Source organism: Mustela nigripes, chromosome 12, assembly GCF_022355385.1.
Source record: "Mustela nigripes isolate SB6536 chromosome 12, MUSNIG.SB6536, whole genome shotgun sequence".
Lineage (NCBI taxonomy): Eukaryota > Metazoa > Chordata > Mammalia > Carnivora > Mustelidae > Mustela > Mustela nigripes.
Window position 1 is genome coordinate 65,421,026 of NC_081568.1, and position 9,277 is coordinate 65,430,302.

Sequence of the window (9,277 nt, forward strand, 5' to 3'; positions counted from 1 at the left end):
CTAGCACTGGACAAACTTGGAGGAGAGAATGATTGATTGAGTTAGAAGAAAGGGTGGAGAGTTTTCTGGAGGAAATGTCAGTTGAGACAAAAAAGGTGATTTTGTGAAGAGGGAAGGCTTAGAGATATAATCAAAGTGATGATGCTTTCGTGCAAGGGCAGTTTATCTGGAATTGATGGGATTTAGGACGTATGCATGGTACCAGTACATGGAAACTAGAGGCAGGTCTTTTACTACCATGCTGAATTCTGTAGTTTGGTCCTCGTTTTGTAGAGAGCCATGATGGGTTGGTAAGTGGTCTCAACAGGCCTGTGATTTGGAAAGATGGGAGATGGGGTTGGGAGGCCAGTGAGTAGGGGAGACCATTGAGGAGGCTGGGCTTGTGCAACACATAGGCAAAAAATGATGAAGCCTTCAGGTGTGTCAAGAGTATTGAACACTGAAACAAGGAGACTGATTAGAGGAAATGCTTAAGAAGTTGAATCTTAAAACTTGGTGGCTCTGGGGAATAGGTAAGATATATACAGCACAGTATTTTAGAACATACAAGGGTCTGGGTGTTTTTTTCTTAAGTATTTAGAATCAATGCAAAAACCGTGGTTGAAATAACACTATCCACACAGATTATTCTCTAACAACTTGCCAACAAGAGTTCGATTACAGAGACTCTTCTTTTTTTTTTTTTTTAAAGATTTTATTTATTTATTTGACAGAGAGAAATCACAAGTAGATGGAAAGTCAGGCAGAGAGAGAGAGAGTGAGAGAGGGAAGCAGGCTCCCCACCGAGCAGAGAGCCCGACACGGGACTCGATCCCAGGACCCTGAGATCATGACCTGAGCCAAAGGCAGCGGCTTAACCCACTGAGCCACCCAGGCGCCCTACCCGCCCATTTTTTAAGCTCTTTGGAATCAGACCCTCCCTTGTTGGAGAAGAAGCACTCATTCATGGCTTACTCTGAATGACTAAGTATTTATCTCTTGCTCAGAGAGCTTCCCTAGAAACACTTCCTTTGGTGTGAGCAGCTTGGATTTACTGCCAGGGCAACACCTCTCATCCAACACCCACGCTGCCTCTTGACTTGGTCCTCATCGGCAGGTGTTCATAAGCTGCATTTTGTTTTGCTTCTAATAAGAGCATAGTCTCAGAAAAGCATTGGCTGCAAGTACTACACATTATAACTTTCATTACAAGTGTTCTTATAGGAGAGATCAGAAAATGTGGGAGTCTTCAGGATCAGGAAGACAAAGACTTCCTTTTCCCTTAGTTAGGACAGGCCACACCTGTGTTTTCCATATGAAAGAGGGCAGGGAGATCCTGGGCAAGGTCAAATAGAAACAGTCTCTTCCACTGCTGGCCCTGCATTCCCTGGGAATCTTCGTGGGCTCTGGAAGGCATTGGCAATGACACTGCCTGCTGCTAGCAGAGTTTGGGAATAGCATCCCTGACAAGTGCCGTACATGAGTTTAACCAAGCAGGAAACACCATTTAGAACACCACTTGCTGAGATGTGGCTCTTATCTGTGTCTGTCAGTGAACAATGACTACAACAAGCCCTGTTCAATCACAGTTGTTAGCAGAGCTAATTACAGCAGTCTCAAGTGGGAGGAATCCCAGCAGACACCTCTAAGGGACTTCATCACAGGTTCAAACATTGGCTTTGCAGGTAAGCAATGGAAACAGGCCCCTTGGGGGGCCTTTAAACAACAGTTCTCCACATGGATCCATCTTCACTCTGCAGATGGCGAGAGATCATTTTCAAAAGAGAACCACCACCAGAGAGCGAAGGAGGAAAGGGATGTTTAAAGCCAGTAGGGTAAATGTTCTGGATGAAATGAGAGCAGAACTAGGTATTATTCCTTGGGCCGTCTTTGACTCACTCATGACCTGATGGAAGTTGCTTCCCCTTTCTGGGCCTCACTGTTCTCATCTCAAAAATAAGGATAATAATACTGGCTCTATTTATATCACAGATTGTTGAAAGAATAAAATATATAGTTTAAAGAATAGAAGTTGGGGAAAAATAGAAAATGTCATACAACTTTAGTTAGTGTCCCTTATTCCCCTTCTCCTGTTCTACATTTTACTGACAAGTGATGAAAGGGAGTAAGGAAAAAGGTCTGTGCTGTTGTAGAATATGAAACTTGACTTTCTGATGCCTTTGAGTGATACTATGGTTTGCTCAGTTTCAGATTTGCCTCCCCATCCTGACTATTCTGGGGTAAACTCATCTCCAATGTGAGGGGTTGGAGAAGACCTAGGGATCTGAAGAGACCAACACCCTAAACCCATCTAGTTATCATCTAAATGTCACCTGCTGCAACCCATCTTAAAGTCTCTCCTCTTCCTGGGATACCAGATTTGGGAGGATGTGAACCCTGAATGGGTCCCACAGTAAAGTTGGGACTTGAGGGCACACCTCCAGGATAGAACCGAAAATAATTTGTAGGGTGTGCTGAACATGTCTTAATCTGGGTCTCTAACTACATTCTTGTTCCTACTAAAAATCTCAGCACACTTCTAATCAAGCAAGGCACATCTACATATCCGATGGCGCTTTCAGTGATAGAAAGGATCATATTATGGATTTGGCAGAGAAGAAAAGGGAGATTTATTTCCACTGGTTGAAGATGTATCTTTTCCAGATATGCAAAAACAGTCAGAGCATTAAAAAATACCAATGAAACGTGATCATGTTTTGTGAGCAGAAGAAACCATTCTCGACTTCAAAACAATAAGGAAGATTATAAGGATCCCAAATCCATGGTTTAAAAAAAATGACAATAGGGTGCCAGTGGGACTACCAAACTCTTACTTGCCCCCTTAGGGTGTGGCGACATCTGCATTTCAGTGAACCCCTTGCTTTCACTTTTTCAAGTTCCCCCTTACTCGTTGCTCCTTCCAATCATTTATCTTTTTTTCCCAATGTTCAGCATAACTAAAAAGTCTAAGTAGGGAATTGCACATAATTGTAGACTGCACCATTGGCAAAATGATGCTTCCTTCTCAGTATTTGTAATTATCTGTTCCAGTCTTGCTTACTCCTGGAAAATTTATGTAGAATGACAGCAGTGTCCTTTACTTCTCTTGAAGGCATTCTTTGGTCTCACTTTGTGTAGAGGTTATAAAACATAACCAAGAAATGCAATATCGTGTTTTTTATGTAAGTTACACATAAACAAATAGAAAATACCACTTTAAATCAACCAAGCAAAAGGTGGGGAGAATAACTAATTATGTTATAGCTATTGCACTTAATTGGTAAGGTGAAGAGATGGGGGGAAAAAAACCAACTTTGATAACTTAAAGACTGTGATCACCCTGGACATGTTGGCCTGCCCCTGCCAGCTGGGAGGTTGTTTTATGCTGTTAGGTGAGAACTCCATGGTTTCCTTTGTGCTCTCAACCTTTTCTTTATTACTAGCTTAGAGAAATGTGACATTGCTAAAAACTCCAACTTGAAAATGCTTCACAGAGCAGGATCCTTGCCAAATTCAAGAATCTTGCTAGTTTGCAAGATGGGAGCTGTCATGCAGAACAAAAGTCTGATACTAGAAGTCAGCAATCACAATGGGAATAAATCCCACAATCTGGTTTCTAAATGTCTTCATCTCCTCCAACCTTAAAAGAATGATGCTGGCCTTACTTTGAGGCTGACTTTACAAAGAGAACATAGAGGGAGGTAGAGTTAAATCCTTGAACTTAGCTCCTCTGGCAGTTCCTTCCCAACTTCTAACACCTCTTTTTTACCAGGTCATGAATAGATGCCCATTTTTACTTTTCAACATTACATTCCTAACAAAGAATATATGACAGTGCCTCCCTTGCCTGGTCAAGGAACAAGGGAGTTTCTCAGCTGATAGTTTAACTTAGTCCCGTGATACACTTGTACATTTTAACCCAGTTTTAAGGGAAATGATTTCTATGGTTCATTTTTCTCTTTCCTTCCTTAGTGGGCAGAACATGGGTTGACCTTGTCAAGAGGACCTGGGATCATTGATGGGGTCTTCTCTGCAATGCAGTGCTGCAGTAAAGCCCATCAGGGTTTCTCAGGGGAGTTGGGTTGCATTGTTGAATTGTGAGTATCACAGTGCAGCCATAGGGTGAACTTGTCCTTAACTTGAATCCTCCCTATTTCTTGGTGTTTCTAAATTATTAAGACATGTTTCCATTAATCTTAGGCCTACCTTGTTTCTAAGGGTGAAAGATTTCCATCAGGAGTAGTTCAAATATAACATTTGGGCATGAGGGAAAGATGGCTTTAACACTGTTTGGGTTTGTGGCTGGATTCTTCTTGTGTATAATCTATTGGCTGGCACTGCTTCTATGAGCTTTTCTTCTACATCTTTTATATGATTTTAGTGTTTTCCCCTTCTCCTGAAGCTTTATGTCCTTCTAGCCTTTATAATTCCAAAGTACTTTGGCTTTGGTACTCTTCCTTTTTGAACCTGAAAGGGGAGGTAAAATGCTGAACATCAGTCCCTAAATGAAAGACTGGCCAGATGAGACCATTCTTTGTTGGCCATGCCTCAGTGTTGGTCATGGATTTCTGTGTTAGTAGAGAGATGTAAGATCTGTGCCAGATGCAGGATTTTGGGTCATAGTGCAAAGTATTCTGGTCTCTGTGGTGAACAAGGGCCCTGGGTCTGGTACCTCCATCTGTGGATGAGAATTGGTTGCCAGGATTTACTCTCCAGTGTCAGAGTCTGTCTGGAAACCCCTGAATTCTGCTGCCTGAATGCTTAGCTCTTCTAAGACAGGCTGATGGTTATGGTACTTCCTAATGTGGCGTGTCATTTTTGGGTATTGAGCTAATGGTTAATCAAGTCTTTAGCTCTTCTCTCTGATACTTTTTGTTTTCTTGGTTGTCTTTTTAAAGAAGGTATGTTCAAAACTTCCTGAAAGATAGATACTCTGCAATCTTTTCTGAACCTTCCACTTATCATCCTACTGCAGTTTTCTTTCAGGCTGTATCTTCTTCCTTTCCCCCACCAAAATTGTTCTCAATATAGTCAAGTTACCATTTGTACTAGTTTCTTGTTGCTGCTATAACAAATGACAACAGACTTGGTGGTATAAAACAACACAAGTATATTCTTTTATAGTTCTATGGGCCAGAAGTCCTAAATCACTTTCACTGGGCTTAAGTCAAGATGTAGGCAGGGTACCTTCCTTCTGATGGCTCTAGGGGAGAATCTGTTTCTTTGCCTTTTCTAGCTTCTGGAGGCCACTTTGCATTCCCTTTTTTGTATCACTCCAGCCTCTCGCTTCCTTTGTCCTATCACTTACTTTTGTGTAGTCCCTCTGTCTCCCTCTTATATGGACACTTGTGGTTACATTTAGGACCCACCTGGATAATCCAGGATAATTTCACTGTCTTGAGATCCTTAACTTAATGGCATCTGCAAAGTCCCTTTGTATATAACATTCACAGGTTCTTGGGATTAAGACCTATATAATTTTCAAATTCAGTGTCATCTTTTAATTCCTCACCCTAGCTCTTTTAATATTAAATACTGTTAGCTGTTCTGAGAAAAACTTTGCTGACTTTCAGGATATGACTATTTTCCATTGACGTAATAACTTTATTGTTTATCTCTCCCTCTGGAATGCAAGCTTATGAGTAGGAACCTTGACTATCTATCTGCTGCTCTATCCTCCCTGCTCAAAATGATGCCTGGTGCTATCATATAATCAAAGGCAGCAAAGAATACAAATTGCATGACCTTTCCCCACTCCTTATTCCATCAACTCTTATTCTTGTTTTCCTTTACTGGCTTTTCTTCTGTCCATGTGGTCAAGTTTGGTATTTCTGAGGGCTTAGTCCTAGTCTACTTCTTTCTGCCAGTGCCAGGTGAGGGCAGTTTCAGCCATATTCTGGGGACCTCTCCAATCAGCATCTCCAGCCCAGACCTCTGATTTGAACTTGAAAATTTAATCTTTACATGGATATCCCACAAGCATGGCAAGTTCACCATGTCCCATCTTCCCCATCCACCAAGACAACCAAAAACTAACCTCCCCTTCCTTTTATATTCTCTCTGTTAGGGAAGAGTAAGTACCAGGATTTACCCAGTAGGCACAGCAAGAAGACTGGCAGTCATCCCAGACTCCATGCTTTCTTCTACTCATTCTCCCCCCACCTCTACTGCTCTCCAGTCAGTCATGAAGTTTTGTCAACCTGTCTCCCAAACATGTCCTGCTATCTCTTTCTGTCTAATGTCCATTGCCCTGGTTCACATCCTCATCACTTGCATGTGATATAAATCAACTTACTAAACCATTGCTCTTGATTTCTTTTGAATATGATGGAGCGACATGCTCTTAAACTTTCTATATGTATACCTGAGCTACTGACCATTGCCAGCCATGTCTTTAGTCTCTGCTGAGTGGGCAGTGGCTGATTTGCATACCATCTGGTCTTGGCTCCCAGAGCTGACTGGGTCTGGGATGGGCGCCTGACTCAAGGCTGGCCTCTGCTATTGTTCTGATCAGTTACCACGACTTGGGGGGCTGGCTATACAATAGAAGCTGAGTAAAATCCCTCTTTTGGGATTTCAGAACAGCAAGGCTGGGAGATTCAGATCACTGTATTGCTGAACAGAAGGATCAGCAGAAATGATGGGCATGAGCAATTGCAGTTATGAGAAAGTAGATATTGTAAGTAAGTAGGGGAACTGCTGAGTCAGGATAGAAGAGGGAAAGAAAGAGGCCGAGGCACTGCATAAAGGGTTCCGGCTCTTTTTCTGTGGCTTCCCGAGGCCTGCCCCGGGATTCCCATTGTCACGTTTCCATGAGCTGCTGCATTATTATAAACAACAACAACAAAAAAAACCAGCCCTAGTCTGAGTGAGCCCTTGCTTCCTGCAATAAATTGGCCAAAGTGATATGTTTTCCAGTAAGCCCTTTTAATGTTATATGAGACACCTGGAAGAAAGCAGCACTGTAACCAAGAGCAGCAATGTGCAGTCCCAAACTCAGTGTTTATTCCACTTCATTTTAAAGCATTAGCTTAGGGAAAGAAGAGAAGTTTATGTTACTATTTCTTTTGGGAGTGGGAGAACATTATGATGAGCTTCTGGTGTCAAAATTAGTCTTTATGTAAAAATGAATTGATGCCTGCAAACATAATTTCAGAAAGGAAAAGTGTGAAAATGGCTATAATAAATGACTGAATATTGTCTTATACTTATCAATAGTGGGAAAATGAAAGCACATGTTTCCAGATATCTGCCTTTCTATTTTCAGCTGTTGAAACAGAGGGATTGCAAAGTCTCCAGGATTCTTAGTCACATGACTATATTCCTTTCTCAAATGTGAATTAATAAGTAGATTGATTGAAGATTTATAGGTAAAAAACAACATTTGGCACATATGTGAATGGTACACATTCAGTACTCTGAATATGAAGTACAATCAGCATATTTATGTCTCCTGCTCTCCTTGTAAGATATGTTCAATGGGGAATTTTTTATTCTGTTCAGGATAAAAATGAAAAACAAGAGTAAGTGTCAGGATTCTTTTGAGTATTCTCAGGCCACAGAAAGGCCCATGGTCACTTCACACTGGGTTTCATGTGTCTGTTCCTATGTCAGAATTAAAACTTGGAACTTGGCTTTAAAGTTGTCTTACCTGGAGTGCAGTGTGAAGCCATGTGCTGGTGGGATGCTATGAAAGGGGAAGGCCTTTCTCTCTTTGTTCCTGGAAGCTGTGGTTCTTCTAGGAATAGGATGGGAGAAGGCAAAAAAAAGTGGTCAGGGGCAGGAGTGTTGTCAGTGAGTCCTAAAGTTGTAAGATGACCTCCAGCTCTCTGGGCCTGGTAACCACTTAAAGGAGATGTTTGACGAGGCTTTCTTGGTTTCTTGGGAGGTGTCTCCTCTGCACTTCCCTTGGTTTAGGCAGATGTGCTCTCCATTTGAGCAGCTGCTTACTTCCTCAGCCCCTAGGAGCCCAGGATTCTACCTCTGCTTCTGTCCTGAGGCTCCTCCAGCCAGTCCTCTCATGTTGGCCCACATCTGATCTAGGAAGAAATATCCATGCATGTTCTTCTGGACCACTGTAGAGAAATAGCAGCTGTCCTTCACTCTGCAGCAGGAGTGGCTCGCTAGCTCAACTCTCATGTGACTTGCCAGCAAGGAGTTAGACCACTGGGTTCTTCCTCCCTTGGGACACATATCAGGCTTTCTGATGAGCCTCATTTATGTCCATTTCTTTTGACATTAGGTGATCCCAGTCTTTTGCTTTGGTGACGAGTGAGAACACATGTTTATTTTTAAAAAATCCTTCAAGTATCCTATCTCCTCAGTCTCCAAGTCTTTTTTATTTTATTTTATTTTATTTATTTATTTGACAGACAGAGATCACAAGTAGGCAGAGAGGCAGGCAGAGAGAGAGGAGGAAGCAGGCTCCCCGCTGAGCAGAAAGCCCGATATGGGGCTCAACCCCAGGACTCTGAGATCATGACCTGAGCCAAAGGCAGAGGCTTAACCCACTGAGCCACCCAGGTGCCCCAGTCTCCAAGTCTTTATGCGACCTAGTAACTCCTTTAACTGGGTCCAGCCAACACTTTAATTCCCTATAAGGATCAATGGGTTTTTATTGACTTGTTTGAAATTCTAATGTCAGAAGTTTGTTGTTTGGATGAAGTCTCTGCCATTCCTGTATACCTATAACCATGTGCTTATACTCAGGCAGGAAGTGCTCCAAAAGAACAAACTTCCAGGATCTCAGGCCAGGCCATGGGTTGTCTCTCAGCTCAGCATACTCTGAAACTCTTGGCACTTTTCCAACTCACGGCCCAGGAGAAGGGTCAGCAACCCTAGGACATGGGGTACATAGCTCTCAGGGTGCCTGGATTCAGGAGGAACACAGGGTGCCCAGCCACACAAGTGGGCCATCTTCTCTATGGCCCCCTCTCCCTAGTTGTCTTGAAGACATAAATGTCCTGCAGGGCTAGTGGAGAGTGCTGCTGGGCTTAGCATGCTTGAGGACTATAAGGACCAAGGAAGGCAGGGTAGAGAGGGTAGATAAATTTGAAGAAACAGGAGCCAGAGGGCTTGCTCTGGATGAGGGCAGGAAGTAAAGGAGGGAATGGTTACAAGGATGGGGGGGAGGGTTGTCACATTACCTGAGGTCCTTCACAGTGTGAATCCCAATCTACTTGGTTGTGTCTCCTTCACTCGCTTCCCCTTCAGTCCAGCCACATAGAACCGTCTGCTGTTTTCTAAGTATGCCAAGCCCTGCATACTCTTATTTTCCACATGCTGTTCCTTTACGATG